Source organism: Gambusia affinis, linkage group LG18 (genome assembly GCF_019740435.1).
Source record: "Gambusia affinis linkage group LG18, SWU_Gaff_1.0, whole genome shotgun sequence".
Classification (NCBI taxonomy): Eukaryota; Metazoa; Chordata; class Actinopteri; order Cyprinodontiformes; family Poeciliidae; genus Gambusia; species Gambusia affinis.
The window spans coordinates 8,847,924-8,864,525 of NC_057885.1; the positions used below are offsets into that span (position 1 = coordinate 8,847,924).

The 16,602-nt window shown below is 39.7% G+C and overlaps 2 protein-coding genes across 3 annotated transcripts in view; one reads left to right on the forward strand and one right to left on the reverse strand.

Moving 5' to 3' along the window:
- Positions 1-16,602, reverse strand: part of col4a5 (collagen, type IV, alpha 5 (Alport syndrome)) — a 55,156-nt gene that overhangs the window by 30,929 nt on the left and 7,625 nt on the right. The window lies entirely within an intron of this gene.
- col4a6 (collagen, type IV, alpha 6) overlaps positions 2,732-16,602 on the forward strand; it is a 151,615-nt gene continuing 137,744 nt past the window's right edge. The window contains exon 1 of the mRNA XM_044098298.1: positions 2,732-3,193. The gene's annotated coding sequence lies outside the window, so the exon portion shown is untranslated. The remainder of the gene's footprint in view (positions 3,194-16,602) is intronic.

Here is a 16,602-nt window from a genome sequence, read left to right on the forward strand (position 1 = left end):
AACAACAACAACAACAACAACAACAACAACAACAACAACATGTGAATCTCAGTAGAAATACGCAAAAAAAAAAAAGAAAAAGAAAATTAGAAAAGAAATTCCCAAAAAGATGGCAACAGAAGTAAAACTGTGGTGGATAGTTTTGAAAGGAGAGCTGAGAAGGCCTAGGGAGGAGAGGGGAAGATGCCAAGCTGCTGATTAACTTTTCCCATGCTCTGCTGACACGGCGCATGCCAGACGGGCATCAGCTGCACGCATGCCGGGCAGCCGGGATGTGAGAAAGATGGAGAGGCAACGGGTTCACCACAGAGAGGAAGGGAGAGGAGGACATGCGGGCTGGCACTCGGCTTTCCCAGCTCACGGTTTGCATCGGAACGAGGAGGCGCGCGTGTCCGATTGTATGTTTCCGTGGTTCTCTTTTAAATGTCAAATTTAGGTCAGGATTGTTTAAAGATTTTATTTGCATCCTCGCTGTGCGTTTAGTGACAAGACGTTAGCATCTTCTTTTATTTGTTTGGATTTTCTGTATTCCTGTTAACCCCCCCGCCCCAAAAAAAAAAAAAACAAAAAAAAAAAACAGGACAAATAAAAAAGTCAGACTTTTTCTGTATGCATGTAGGGCTGTCATGGTAATAAATCTCGAATTGCTCCAGGAATGATTGTGATAAGCGGTAATGTTGTTGTTTCAAGTAATATTATGGGATAATAATGCAAGAACGCTCTCTCAAATATCAATCAACTTTCAATTCTTATGAACATTTGACATTGGCAACTGGAAGACATTTTAAATATCTGAAATAAATCAACAAAACAAAAGAAACAACTAATAAAATTGATTATGAAGTCTCTGTAAACACAACCGTCTTTCAAAATAAAAGGCTAATAGAGACCAAAGCACCAGACCCAAGACTTTTGTCATCCAGTTAAAAAAAAAAACAATAAATCATGCAAATGATTGTTTTAATTGATCATGTAATTAACTAACTTACTGATTATTTTGTAACAGCTTGGAATGTCAAACTCTTTCAAACAAATGAGTTAAAATAAGCAAATCTTTTAGCAGTGCTGTCTGGTCTTCCAAAAGCAAACTCTAGAAAAATCCAAGTTTCAATTGATAGAAAAAAACAAAAAAACATAAAAGGTTTATGACAAAAATCCAAATTTTCTTACATGCCAACACACTTAACACATTCAACATGAACTTTAGTTCAGGACTGTCTCTGAATTTTCAGGCAGTCATTTCCCTGATGAATAAAAAGCCCGTTACTTGCAGCGGTGCATCAAAATGGGTAAGACGAGAGAACAAGCCGTGAGCCGTTCATCGGTAACAACTGAGAGACAAGTAGCTTAAATCTGAATTATGACCAATAATTAAACAGTTGAACCCAGATGGAAATGTGTCAAACAAATTCCCCTGGAGCCTTAATAGACTGCATGGATTCATGAACTCAGAAACTGAAACACTAGGATGCTTTTCATAGAAATCTGGTGATTGAGCTGGAAAGAAGTTGGCAGTGGAAACCTCAGTGACGGTGATTGAAAACACAAGGCTAATTTAGCAAAAAACAACAACAACAAAAAAAATAAAATCCAGAAGAAATCGTTACACGGGAGCAAATGCTTTTTCATTGACTTGCACAGCTTTATATATGCTATGAACCAGGTGCCATCTGCAGAGTGCTGGTCTATCATTTTCCACTGAGCAGATTTTCTGCTTGTTTCCTGGATTAGCAGCTTATCTGTCTCTCTGTGCTAGTCATCATGGCCAGTCACGGTTGACGGTTTGATTCCTATCTTAGATTATCTATCTTAGCATGTTACTGTAGAGAATGGATGTCAAGTACGTATGATTTTGTGTCAGTGTCAGTGTGTGTGTGTGTGTGTGTGTGTGTGTGTGTGTGTCTGAGTGTGTGGGTTAATCTATCTCTGAAGCACTGTTTTTACAAGCCTTGGATCTCCACATTAGCTTCTGGTCTGCTTCAACTCAATGCTGTCTGCTCTCCCACGCACCAGCCTGGCAGCTCTCACTCTTTTCACCTCTTCCCCCTCTGTCGTTTTAAAGTCTCGTCCCTTTATTTTTCTTGCCTATCACTTAACCAGGAGAGCCTGACGTGAGTTTTCTTGTAGGTCCAAGAAAGATATCTAGAGATTTTCATGCTGCTCTGAGAGAGACAAGGAAATTAGCTTCCCTCTAATCCAGACTGTGACGTACTTCAATAAATATTGCTTATTCTTGCTGACCAAAAATAAGGCACTAAACTATTCAATCTTACTACTGCTCCAATTCTGAAGCCAAATCAGCTTTAATGTCAAAGTTTGGTTTTACAAAAGAAGCCTCTCACCTTTATGTGTTTTTTTTTTAAATAAAGCCCAATACTATCATATTTGAAGTAGAAAACCTAAAAATGTTTTAATTATGTACAAAACATAAAAACAACAGCTTTTGATGAATGGATACGAAAACAGGAAGCACTCCCATACACTGAAAATCACCGTCTAAATCGTCACTTCCTAAACTACGGGCCTGTGCACATGGAGACGTGCACAGTACATTTATGCTGATAATAATTAAGAAACATGCGTACACGGGACAAGCTGCGGCGCCACGGAAAGTGGTGTAGTAAGTCTGCCGGACCGATTGATGGCGCTGTGATGCTGACGGAGATATTGACACAGAAACAAAAACCACAGAAGGGCGCCATGTTTGTTAGTAGTGAGATGAGACTCAAATGAGACGAACATGGGATAGTGAGCGAGATGGAGATTCGACGTCATCCATTTTTGTAAAAGAAAGGAAAGGAAAGATGCGGCTCCTGCGGCTTTCTGGAGTTTAATGGAAGCCTTTTGCAGATTTTGCGTCTTTTTTGATTGGTGTTTTTTTTGGGACAGAGTGGGCACGCGGGGTTCATTTGAACTACCCTCTACCCCGGAGTTTGGGGGGAAAAAACGTTAACAACTAGTGAGCAAAACAACATTAAGAAGGGAACCATTGTAAAATGCAATTTTTAAAAACTTTTTGCCCATAACAGACACTTGGGAACGTACAGATAGTGAAAGTTAAACAGGCTTCCTGAGTGGAGCAAGCAGAAGACTGGCTACATAGAACTGGAAGGAGAAAGTTCTCCTGCTAAGACATGTTTGGAAGACACACCAGAGGACAAACCTTCAAGTTCGAAGAGCTTCATCTCACTGGGTGAGTATTTTGTTCAGTATCACAATCTACAAATTGCATAAGTGGGTGAGTTCTCCACATAAGCCTGAGATTTTACAGAAGTTCTTTGACAGTCACTCGGTGGCTCTTGCTCCATTTCTCCACCCTCTTAGCACTGAGCATGTAATCCACTTTGAAAGGCAGATATTTGCTCCACTAAATCTCTCCTTTAACTGCCTTCTCTGATATCTTCCCACCTCCATCACGGTATTTTCAGCAAGTCGACCTGACAGTCCTGGGCAGAGATAAATCTGCATACTGTAGGACAGAGGTTCCCAGCGGGTTTTGTTGTTTTTTTTTCTCTCCATAAAAGCCTTCTTGGTTGACTGTACAAAAATCCTTCAATCCCCTTCAAAGGCCACACGTGCATTTGTGTATACAAAAACAAAAGAGCTTTCAGTAAACCAGATGCGTCTCTAAATTGTATCCAGGCGATTTTCCTTTGCGTAGAAAACTTATATGAAGAGCAAACGTGTCTAGGGAGGTCTGGTGTGACAATAGTATAACTTTAGAAACCACTAGAGAGTAGAGCTTAAGTAATACAATATTGTTCTTCATTACAATTTTTTTTTATTTGATCCCTTCCCTCTCTCCAGGTGGCATAAATGAATCAAAACAGATACACCAGTTGCATACCTTAAAAGTAAGGTATGGAAGTAAAAATCAATCAATTAATCAAAAAGAAAAACAACTCTAAAGACTCAAATCTCTATGTCATATGAACACTTTCTCAGGATTCTCATATTCTGATGTAGTAATGATGGTAATCACAATCTGCACTTAAAGAGACTGAAAAAAAATAAAAATCAGGAAAACGGTTGACCGGTCCACTGCCGTAAACTCAACAAAGAAGTAGAGTTTGAATCGTGAACTCAACAGCCAGAGGTAGAGACCCAATCATGACCTAAACACCAGAAACTGGACTGAACTGTGACCTCAATAGCATGGTGCACTCTGAACTATGAACTTAAAACAAAGGTAAGACCTAAACTGCACCTTCGTTGGTGAGCTACAAACCAAAACCAAGTCCTTGACTCACAAATACAGGCGACACCACCACCAATAAGTTACCGACCAAACTGGGACTTTCAAACCAAAGTACGGACCTAATGCCAGCACAGACTGTAACTATGTTTGCTGTATGCTGGTAGAATTTAGGAAGAATTTTGAGAGGTTACTTATTCTCCTAGAAATGCCAAAGGAACTGTTTTCAGAGCTTACTGCAATTAAAGAAAAGATGGGTATAGGCTGAGGTGATGAGAAGAATGATGAGGAGAAGAGCGGAAGGTTTCTACCCGAGGATTACATTGGCGAGACTGGAATTCCCCCTACTTATCAAAGACCGATAATTAGACAGGTATAGGCATTGGCCTGGCATGAACACACATGTGCATAAATAGAAAGGCACATGCACAGAAATAGCTGTACAACAAAGCATTAGAGAGGCAAAGGCACTCCAAAGCAGAATGCAAATAAAATCTGAAATCTGCTAAACCCTCTCATTTGATCAGAGCGTTTCATTCAACCCACCAAAGTTCATGTTTCTGTGTCCGACTTTCTCTGTTGTCTGCGTGTTTTATCCACAGAATGAACCAGAATTCATTCTGTGTCAGTCCAAACAACAGACATAGAAGGAAAAGAAGTAAATAAAGGGATTAAAGAGGACATCTACGAGTTTCTGAGTAGCTCTGAGACTTACTGCGGTAATTATTCCAAATCCCATCTGGATTCCATCCGTCTGATGATTGTGCTCTCCTGTTTTCAGACTTTGTGAGGTTAAAGGGTATGAAATGGGAAAGAGGCAACTAGATGCTTGCTTTCACACTCAACAAATACAGAAACCCTTTGCAGTCCCCCTGTTAAACTATTGCACTGGGTTTACTATATAAACAAGGGTTGCTTCCACAGACAGTTTGATGTTTTACAGTGTGGAACAATGTTGCTGCTTTCCTTTGACAGTGGAACGTGTCTTTAGCCTTTCTTTAGTCTACTTATGCATACATTGCATTCATAAGATGCGGAAATTATTCTACAATAACTTTCTTTTGGAGGTTATTGAAGGTATTATTGATTTAAGCCTGTGGCAACATTTTCACGTTAGTGTTGAAAAAGACCTGACACAAGTACACAGTTTTTATCGCCTTAAATTCTTAAAACCTCTTGCAAACTTTAGGATAGAATCACTGGTAGCCATGTGATTTACCTCTAAATTTTGAGATTTTTTGTGAGTTTTATTGTCTTATTCAAGGTTAAAATGTAATTTAGGGTTTCTTTAGGCAACTTCTACCTGTAAAAGTGCCCTTGTATGGCTTTATATCTTCTACATTTTTGTCATGCTACCACCATAAATGTAATGCGTTATTGGGGCTGAGCAGGCTGTAGTAGACAACACTGGGGTATATGTCTAAATCAATTTATAATCATGTGTCAGAGTGGTCCAGTCAAAGTCAGAGGGACCCAAAGTACATTAAACAAAATTGCTGTTCACAGATGTTCTTAATCTAATCAGATCTTTTACTTGTACTGAAAAAAGAACGGGCAAAGATTTTAGTCTAAATGCTAAAAGCAAGCAGTCACCTACGTCAGAAGACTTGTGACTGTATTTCAATAAGTGTTGACCCACCTTGTCGTGGGTCAACACTTTGACAGGAGACAAAAAACCGCACTCTTTTCTTGAACTTGTCATTGACTGTATTTATACGTCACATAAAAACAGATTGGAGTTTGAAAAGTTCAAGGGCTGCGTGCTGCATCGGACTACGTTTGTCATTTTATTGACGTATCGGTATTGATCCCACGGGTAAAACTGGGCTGACATCAATGACAGACGGTCTGTGGTTTTTGTTGTCCGTCTTGTAGCCGTTTGTGTGTGACTTTACGGTGTTTTACAGAAGCAGATAGGACATGTTGGCCTTGTGGTCTTTTTTTTCCACAGCGTCAAAGACAGGAAAGTAGCTACATTAATGATCATATATATTGTCCCAAAATTTTTATATTGGTGCATCCCTGGTATTAATGCTGTTGCAAGGCACAGTTTTTTGCATTATTTGAAAAACCAACAAAATCTTGACGGTAAGCTGTCTCTCTCTTGGACGTTTTGCCTGGTGAATACAACAAAGCAAGAAGTCCAGAGAACTAAAAACATCTTTCTAGCAAGAACATCATTACTTAGATCTGCCTTTACAAGACACTCCCACTTTAATCCTTCAAACGAATACTCATCTCCAGCAGGGTTACATGTGTTACACTGTATGTGGCAGTGGAGACGGACATCGCAGGACGCGGGGCGCTGTGTCAAGCTGCCGGTCCCTTTCATCGCAGTCGGACTTTGACGACTCCAGCGCTGCTGAAACCCCCGAGAGCAACAACCAAACCAAATGTTTTCACTCAAAGAAAGGAATACAAATCCCTCTGTGTGGGGCGATCTGACGTCTTCAGGCTGTTAGAAGAGGAAAACAGCCCAACTGATGAGTCCCGTATGCGGACGTTCAGGACGTCACGCTGCAGTCTAGGAATTCCGCTGCCATTCCCAGGAATTTCTCTGTTTCTCGCCGCAATTTTCATTCCTCTCCTCTCTTTTTCATTTGGCCTAATGAATGTTGACCCCGGAGACCTCCCGCTGAGAGATGCCAGCAGGGGAGCTGACCGCCCTCCGCAACAAACCAGCTTTCTTTCCAATCTCAGAGGTTTCACATGTAAAAAAAAAACTTTTTAATTCTGAACATGTCAAGTTGACCCCTCATGCAACAAACTTCAAAACATTAACATTTTAGTAACATTTACTCTATTTTCTCATTTTACATGGTCCTTTGTGAGATTATTAGCTTCAGAAATGATTTCCTAATTCTGGTGAATTTCTGTTAATTTAGGCTCCAGCTAAAGTTTACAATCAAAGGATTGAATAATTTACAGAGAATTATAGAAGCATTCAAACCCGATCAGCTTAGTCCACTTTAATCAAACTCTAAGTCCATTTGCCTAGACAGTCCGGTTCAGTTGAGGAGGTGTGAATGCGCAATCGAACTCTGATGTGGACCAAAATAGCAAACTCTGTTCCGCCTACAAACCTCTCGGTCTCGGTTCGATTAAAGTGAAATTTGATGCGGTACAAATGCATATGTGGATCAGAGATCACTCCAGAATCAGGAAGTGGACTATAACGTAGGACATTCTGGGTCAACTGAACCAAAACGAACGCAAGAGGAAGAAATGGTTTGTGGTCTTTTATCAAAGACGAAAGATAAATCCTACAGTTACTAAAATCTGACGCTGTTTTATTTTAGTTTACATTTTGAGCTCAGTGTCTTCAAGCGAGTGACTAACAGTCACTACATTCTTGAAGTTTTAGAAGCGAGATAATAGTATCGTTGACTGAACAGGTTTTACTTTAAAACAGGGGTGTGAGAGTACAGTTAGTTTCTTAATATGTTGTTTTTTGTGATGTGGTGTAAAAAGAAACTGGAATAAGAGCCACAAGGAGGGACTTGGCGCGGTCAATCAATCTCCCATATGTGCTGCTCAATGTGCTAATAGTGGAAAAACTAGTTAGTGTTACAGGAAAACCATTTAACCACCGTCATAGATGGCTATGCTATCTAGCCTTAGCATTTGTGGCATGCTATGTTGTGGTGAACCAGAGGTAGCTTAGCAAAGAACAAAGCACCAGAGTGATTGACAGCGGTAAGACCCTCCTCCTGGGTCTGATTGGTTTATTTCTGACTGAGTGGTGTAGTACTGGGAGAATTGGGAAAAGGTTGAATAGCTGAAGTTTTTTATTTTATTATTATTTTATAATCAGTTTTATTGTTATAAAAAACCAGATTATTTGTTTCATATTCTACAGTCACAATGATAATATTATCAACATGTGTAAATAAAAGTTACTGGAGCTATAAGGACAGAACGCTGCCCTTAAAGCAGCACTTAAGAAATTTGATTCAATTAAATAAGATAATAAAATATGAGCTACAAATAAGAGCAAGTTTCATGTTTGTCTTAAAAAAATTTAATTGTCTTGTTCCATGTGGAGTTCAATTATTATATATATTTTATTTTTTTATTTTCACATTTTGACCGCACTAATTGGACACTGAGAGGGAGAAAGTCCTGAGAGCGTAGCTGCCTGAGTGAGAGTTATTAGGGCAAGATTTAACGGGGAAAAGAGACTTGGAGAAAGTCCAAAGGAAGACTTTTTGTGACACTCTCAGGGAGCCTGAAAGACACTTCATCAAGTTTATTTGAAACGATTAAACAATAAAAGAAAGTAGGCGTTTCCCGTTCCAGCTTCTAAGTATAGATGTTCTGATCCTCACATTTTTCTCACAATTGTTATCGGAAATCTCTGCCCGAGCTCAAAACCCTGACACCTTTTATTGGCACACTTTGTGATCTCACATCAGCTCCCACTATGATAAGCCATGCAGCAAAAGTCAGCGCAGTAAATTATATATTAAAAAATAAATAAAATAAAGAATGCAGCCTGTTTTCACGTGCATGACTTACAAAATCCCTAAACAGCTAATTGTTCCCCGTAATGTTTTTCATATTAAGGCTGAGTTAACGACAAAAGAACAAACCCTTCGATTCGATCCCTACGAATCGAAAAATCTGCAGCGTTCCATGTTTTCTTGAAGGATATCTGCTGTGGATCTCGAAGAGGTTTACAGGACAAAATGTCCCACCCAAAGCCCGGCCAGGCCAGGCCCTCCACGGCACAAACCCCGGAGCTCACGTTCCAACATGTCCTTTTCTTTTTTGTTTTGTTTTTTTGTCCTTTCAGCGTTCGACATATATACGTCGCCGTTCGGTATGGTGTGAGGTAGCCACGGGCAACAAGAAAGTTGAGAGATGGGAGCGGTAGCAGAAACGCCTGGAAAAGTCTAGCCTGGGGAAGGAGAGCCGAGGGAAGGGAGGGAAGAGGAACGCTGGGACACATGGGTGGGTGACAGACCCAGAAACAGAGGAAACTTTACTGTACCTTAATTTTTATTTAAGCTTTAAATTCACTAGAATATCACTGAAACTGTCTTTACAAAAGGAAAAAAAAAAGAATACATTGCCAGACAAACAACTGTGAGCATGTCAGATTCTCATCCTCAAAACAACAAGAAAATAATTATTAATTAAATATCTAACAAATCACATGAAAATAAATATAGTTAATAAATTACAGCAGACGTCTCAACCCTGTAAATCTGCACACCGACGGTGTCTCTGAGTCTGGATTAGTATCCGTCTAAGCTTAATATTGAGGCAGGAGCCGCGGCTGTAGACAAAATATGCCTCTCCCTATCTGAAGATAAGAGAGAGAAGGGAAACACGGCACAGCTGTGCGACTGACGCTGCTGAGAATGTTAGTTTTCATTCTTCTTGCTCACACTCCCACTGGTGTGACAGTGGCAGAGCATATCTGCACCTGCTCTGTGCTGCACTGTGTGGTGCAGCTTTCTTTAAAAGCTGCAGGTTTTTACGCATTGTCTAAAACTGTCGCTATCAGTTTTAGACAACTATCGTTTGGAGGCATTAGTCCTCGACGCGGACGTTGCGGGTTCGACTCCCGGTCCCGACGACCTTTGCTGCATGTCTTCCCCCGTCTCCTCACCCGCTTTCCTGTCTGCCTACTGTCACAAAAATATGAGCCACATGCGCCAGAAAAACTCTTCGGAGAAAAAAAATGGAAACTATTTTTCTAGTTTCGTCTTTAGTGAACTTTGCTAAATTCTTTAGCTTTTTGTGCCAAAATTCTTAAGCGGCACAGTGTCGGGACTGAAGGGCCGCATGTGGCTCCGGGCCCCTGGATTAGGGTGATGGTTAAGAGGCTTGGAGCTCCTTTGCCAAAGAGAAATCTTCCAAGTATCAGTGTAAACATAAAAAAAAAAAAGTTGGTCATCAATTTAAAGAACGGTTCGATTAGCATAGTGTTGGTACATTTTTTTTTTTTGACTTGCAATAGTTGAAGAAAATACAAATAAGACATATATATACATAAACAAAATAACTTTCAATCTACTTGTGACATGGCTGAGAATACGTTTTAGCTTAGATTTAACAGACATTCAATAGAATGAAAATGTATTTCTGTTAGTGCGTCCATATCCATCAAGGTTCTCAGTTTACCTTCAGAATAAATGTTATTGCTATTATTAAACTAGTAAAACATCTCATACGTGTACACCAACACCGGATGCGTCCCGCATTGGTGGGAAAAATTTAACGCACTAAAAGACAGAAGCGGATTCGTCGCAATCGATTTCTCTTCCTGCAGAAAAGTGGAGCAGATGCACTGATGAAACCGTTTAGAACTACGCAAACCTTATTTTTAACTGAAGCGCTAAAGTTTAACACGGTGACATTTGGGAAGCTCTGTTACAATCGTAAAACTGAGTATGAAGCTCGTGCATCATATGATTCGGATTCGGATCACTCCACAAGCTCTTTCTTGTTCCACAGACAAAGGTGTCTGGTGGATCTGAAGCAGGCAGGTCGCTACAAGTTTTTAGTTTTTTTGTTTTTTTTTTATATATACCTCCGCTCCCCTGTTTCTTCCATACGCTCTAGATGGAACAAACAGGGAGTAAGAAATGACACAGAAACTGGTAAAGGAAAGAAAATATGACAGTTGTATTTGAAAAGCATCTTCAGAATGCTTCTTTAGGGTTTCTATTTAGTCTAGAAAACCGTGGGAAACAAAGTGGGGCCGAGCAATAAATCAGTTTGATCAATCAAATGTTTTGCTTTTGAAGATTTAATTTTAGGGAAATCTGGATTATTTTTCACCAATGCACTCCCTGCGTTCCCGTAGTTCAGAGTGATGTCAGCACACCCAGTCATGTGAACTCTGAGGTCAACTCACCGATGGGATGATTGAAATATCGTCTGCCATTTGTAATTTGTTTTTAAGAAAGCTAGAATTTTTTTTTAATTAAAATAGAAAGTCAAGTGTTTTAGGTCTGAACGGCCATGCCCTAAAGCAGAGTATGAAAAATTATTATTTCCAGATGTCTTTTGTTTTGCTGTCATCATAAATATGGAAAGTCCTAAATACAAGTTAACCCCAACCAGTGTTTCAAATAATTAAAATGTTGATTTCAAGTCAATCCACCCACAAATTATACTGAAAATGCTGCTTCCCAATGACTACCATTGATTTCTGCTGACAAGTTGTCAACATATAAAGTGCCAAATCTGTGACATGCAAAAGAAGAAGGGACACAGTAGTTTGCTAATTGTCGACACTAAAACAAAATGACAAGGTCAGGAAAAACGTTTTATTAAAAAATAGCAAGGGATTGGGAAGTAGGTCAGTTATGCTAGCTTGACTTTGACAACTTTAACATGTAGATGTGCTCCAGAATTTGGTGTTTTTAGATTCATCAGTAGCAGAGGTGTTTAAAGTAGCTAATAAACTACCACTGTGTTCAGGAGGTCACTCAATAATTGCAAAATAAACATCAAGCCTGTAAACGTAAAACTGTTCTGTCTTTTGGTGTTGTGTCCTGATACATTGGTGCCGTTGTTGTCTGTCAACAGTTGCTATGGGAACAAGTCAGTGCGTAGCATAGCCGATGCAGAGAGGGAGAGAAAAGTAGAATACGAGTGGTTTTGAGTCAGTTTTTCTGAATTATTTCTGTTTGCTGCAGTGCGCTGCACTAAATTAATAATAGCTACATCTCCGGGTTTCTTCCTGTTAACGAAATTGTTCTATTGCAGCAACGCGGCTAAAGATGGCAAGTAAAAGAATCGTCTTTTGCCCTCCAGTGTTTTACAGATACGCACAACTTCTCCAGATTTCAGCCCTCTTATTTTCCCTCAGTCGAACACATTTCTACTCCCGTACAATTTTTGTTTTGCCTTCTTTTTTTTTAGGTACTCTTCACGTTTTCTTTTTACAGGCTTCCCTTTCCATCGGGTTAATCGCCTCGCCGTCGTCATTTTTTCCCCCCCGTCTTCTCTCTAATTTGACAAACGTCTCAGATCTTGTTTTATTTTGATCTCAGGGCTTTTGTCCAAAGACGAGGAATGCCATGAATTCCCGGTTTACACAAACACATGGAACCAAAATCACACAGATACATGCAGGGACAAAGAAGCGCGTCTACGAACTGCACCGTGTTAGTGGTGCAGATGGAAAACACTTTGTAAAGGAAGAGCCCTCTGCAGTTACATTGCTGCCAATTTACCACTTTGAAGACGCCTGAAGTGATATGCACCACTCATAATGATGATTTTCCTGAAAAGTAATGGTCATAAAGTTATAGTCTGCCTTAAATCAACAAAAACATGCAACCTGGAGAAAAGAATGAACTTAAAACAGCACTGGTAGAAAAATTAGCACCTAATAAATACAAAAACAAACAGCAGATCACTTAGATTTATTTCCTTTATCCTGCTGATGTTTCGGTGTCACTCGGCAAGAGGGGAAAAATGCTCACACACACATACACACACACTGCGACCTGCTCAACATTATCCTCTGCATGCTAAAGGCTTAGCTGCATACCAACCGGCACACTGACCCGGGATTAACCGTGAGCACCTAAGCAATGCAAACATGCACGTTTGCACTGCTGTCGCCGCGAGGACCCTGATGCGACATTGAACCATAACAATTAAAACCAATCCAAGACTAAACCCGGGTATTCATCCAGAGATTCAAAAGGAAAGTTTGAAACCTTATTTGGAGAGGAAAATAAAACTCAAAGGAATGAAAATACACAAAAATTCTCCTTCTTGACATAAAGAACAACTAAAGAGCTCTAAAGTTTTCCCAGTTCTTGGATAAGACCACAAGAAAGCTACCAAAAAAACGGCATTAAAATCTGTTAACTGAGTTTGTTGGATGTATATTTGCTAGCTTAGCTTTGCTAACAAATCAGCTTTTTATTTTTTTACTTTAAGTATATTCTTGATTTACTAGCTAATTAAACAATTTCGACCCCTTTAATGTGGCATTTACTACTTATTTTACTGCCCCCTAGTGGTAACACATTATATTAAACAGAAAAAGTCTGTTCCAACTGCAAACAGTGAAACGCCATTGATTAGAATTAACATATTTGTGTTTCTTTCTTTCAAAAAGTCCCCTAATGGTGTAGTTATAGATACTAACGCAGCATGAAGCAAACAAAGAAACCAATACTCTGTCTATGTGGCCTTCAGGGAAGCCCTGAGACTTTCTCAGTGACGTGATGACAGAAACAAGTGTTCACAAAAGCGGCGTGTGGGGAGCGGAGCAGCGCTAGAAACGAGGGAGGAGAAAACGGGAGCAGAAGAAGAGAGAAGCAGACGCCATTCCAGATTGAACGCAAAGTAGTCAAAACAGCTTTATGCACTTTGAAAGGAGCCAGTTGGGCACCCATCCCTCTGTGTATTGTCAGTTATCGCAGTGTGTCATCGGTATTTGAGCTCGTCTGAGATGCACTGAATTATGGAACTGAGGTAGGTGGAGGATTCCATCCCATCTTAATTGCTCTGATAGATGGATGGAGTTGTTGGCTAAAACATTGGACGTTCTCTCCGTGTGACTCATGATTAGTTTGTGTGCTCTGGCAACAATAAACAAAACAAAACTCTGGATTTGTGACACATAATTCCTGAACTTGTGGGATGTAGCTTGGTTCTTAGGGAATGTGTTTACAGATAAATCACAAGGCTTCTTCTTCTTGATTACCATAAAAGACGAGTCACTTTCCGATTGAACTCCATTCATTAAGCCACATGACTTTTGTACACAGCTCCTCATTGCGTATTAGTAAGATACTTCTTTGTGTTTCACTTTGAGATTAATTATTTATCTGGACTGACTGTACCCTATCTAAGCGCTAATAGGCTAACAATGACACTATGCTGTTGAAGTTGAAAAAGATAAAATACAGCTAATAGTTAGCCATTTTTAGTGCCATTGACATGCTTAAAAATAAAATCGGAAAAAACATAACGGGATTAAGAAGCTTTTATAAAAGAGAACAATTTTGTATGGCCCTATGTCAACTTTTAATTTGGGTTGATACTTTTAAACAAGTTAGGTGCGAGAGTACAGCTGATAACAGGGAGGGTAAATGAATTAAAGAAAATCTGCCTCGTCTTATCCTGATGCGATTTCAGTCTGTTACATGTAGCATGCAAGATTTATAGCTGTTCATCGCCTTTTGGAAATCTGATCGCTAAGGTGAAGTCTACGCACAGAGACTGCAGTTTTTAGTTACTAATGCTAACTGTGCTAATTGCTTATATAAGATGATGAAATCTCAATTCAAAAATGTTGTTTTACAGCTACTCACACACTTGTTGTGACACAACCTTTGCTCCTAATCTTGGTAGAGGTAAATAAATTGTTATAAACCAGCAATAAATTATCATAATTATTAAATATGATGAGAAGGCTAAAATAAAGCGAGTAGGGAAATTTGAATCAAATTTTGGACTCATTTTTGGTCTATGAATTTTTAATTCTTGACTACTATGTTGCATATTACGTCAAAAACGTATACTGTTAGAGATCGCAGAGATCTTCAAAAATATCTTTCTCTCGGGAAAACTGCCGATATTTATTCACACAAAGTTTAGAGAAGTACAGTTTTGTTTTTCAGTGCGCACGCCAAATAAAAAAAAATAAATAAAAATGCAATGTGCAGCTTGGATCCCATCTACAGGTCAAGCCATTCCACCTTAAAAACAATGTGTGCCAACGAAGACTGAAACCTTTTGTGGTACGATTATGCTCACAAATATCAGGGATATTTCTGAACATTTAGCCATAATTAGCATCAACATCTTGTTCCCTCTGTTACTGAGAGTAAAAACTGCTTTGTGATTTCTTGATGTGGTAAATGTTGCCCAGCAAATTGCTTTTATAACGCTTGTGACACGCAAAGTCAAGTCTCATCCTGTAAGCTGCTAACGTCGAAATGCCCTTGGAAAACCAACAACCAGGCCGAGTGGGGAAGGGATGTAATCACGGGCACATGAACCCCTCTGTGGACTTCATAAAGTAACAGCTCCTTTATTTCAGTAATTCAATTTAAAAAGTGAAACTCGTATCGATTCAAAAACACACAGTAAAATATTCCAGCACTCTGCCTCTCGCCCGAAACGTTCGCTGTCCCGACCCCACTAGGGACAAGAATGTTAGAAAATGGATGGATGGATGGAAATGTTCCAGCAGGATGATGAACTCAGCATCACTAAAGCTGCTCGATTCAGGAAGTGGAGTTGAAAGGAGGCTTACTTGAAGCAGAGCAGGACCATTCGGCCAGACAGAGATTTAACAAGGAGCGGCAAAAGCAAATGAGGCAGATTAGCTGTGCTTGCTAACAACTGACTGTGTCATCCTCAAGTATTTACTGTGAAATATCATCTCCGTTGCCCAGTTATTGAGCTGTTGGGATGTAATTGCAGTAACTAGATTGTCAGGCAGCAACAGAGTCTTCAGTCAGAGGCCTCTTCCGATTAGTTGCAAGACTGACTGCTGCTGGAGATCCTTCATCTCCACAACAACTTTGTTTGCAAAGCGCTTTGACACCTGGAACGAAGGGCTGAACATCATTGACGAAGACAAAAGAAAGCTTAAAAATAAGAGGAAAAGCTACAATTCAAAACGCAACGAAACGACGCAGTTAAACAGATAAACAAGATAAAATCAATACCAATAAAAGTTACGTGAAATCAAGACGGGTGAGGGGAAAAATTGCGTTTTCAGACGGGTTTTAAAATTGGACACTGTTGATTGTGAAGTGGCTAAAACATATCATCACGTCTGCACACGCATTCAAGACATCAAGTGTGCAGAGAGAAGTAATATATGCAGTTTTGGAAAACTAACCAACTTCTAATGGCACAGTAATTTATCCAGACCCGAAACGTACGTGCGAAATGTCGAGTGTTGGACTTGCTGTTTTGCAAATCTCTGAGAAAGTTCCTAAATGTCGCCTCTATGTGCAAAAAGGTAGAAAAACTCAAAGGAGAAAAGAAAAGCTGTGGGGTGATTAAAAGACCATAAAAGGCTGATGCAATAAGAAACTGAGTGTTGTGTCAATTCTCAAACTTAAAAAAAAAAAAAAAAAAAAAGACACCGAAGCGGTAATAATAACGTCTGAAGCCACCGACCCCAAGGATGTAACGCGAGACGGGACGGTTTGCAAACGGTAATAAAGAGGCGCCGAGTGACGCAGCCTGATCTTCTGCTAACAAATATTCAGTAATAGTTTAATTCTGCCACGAGGGGAGACGCACGTGCCATTTTGTATATTTGTCTCAGGTTTAAGCAGGAGAAGAGAGGAGTAGACATCTGTAGATCTCAGACAGACGGATAGATTAAAAACCCTCATTTTTTTCCCAGGGGAAAATATGCAAACAACTTTTTCCTGCTTACAGGGCAAATTTGGCATGCTTTT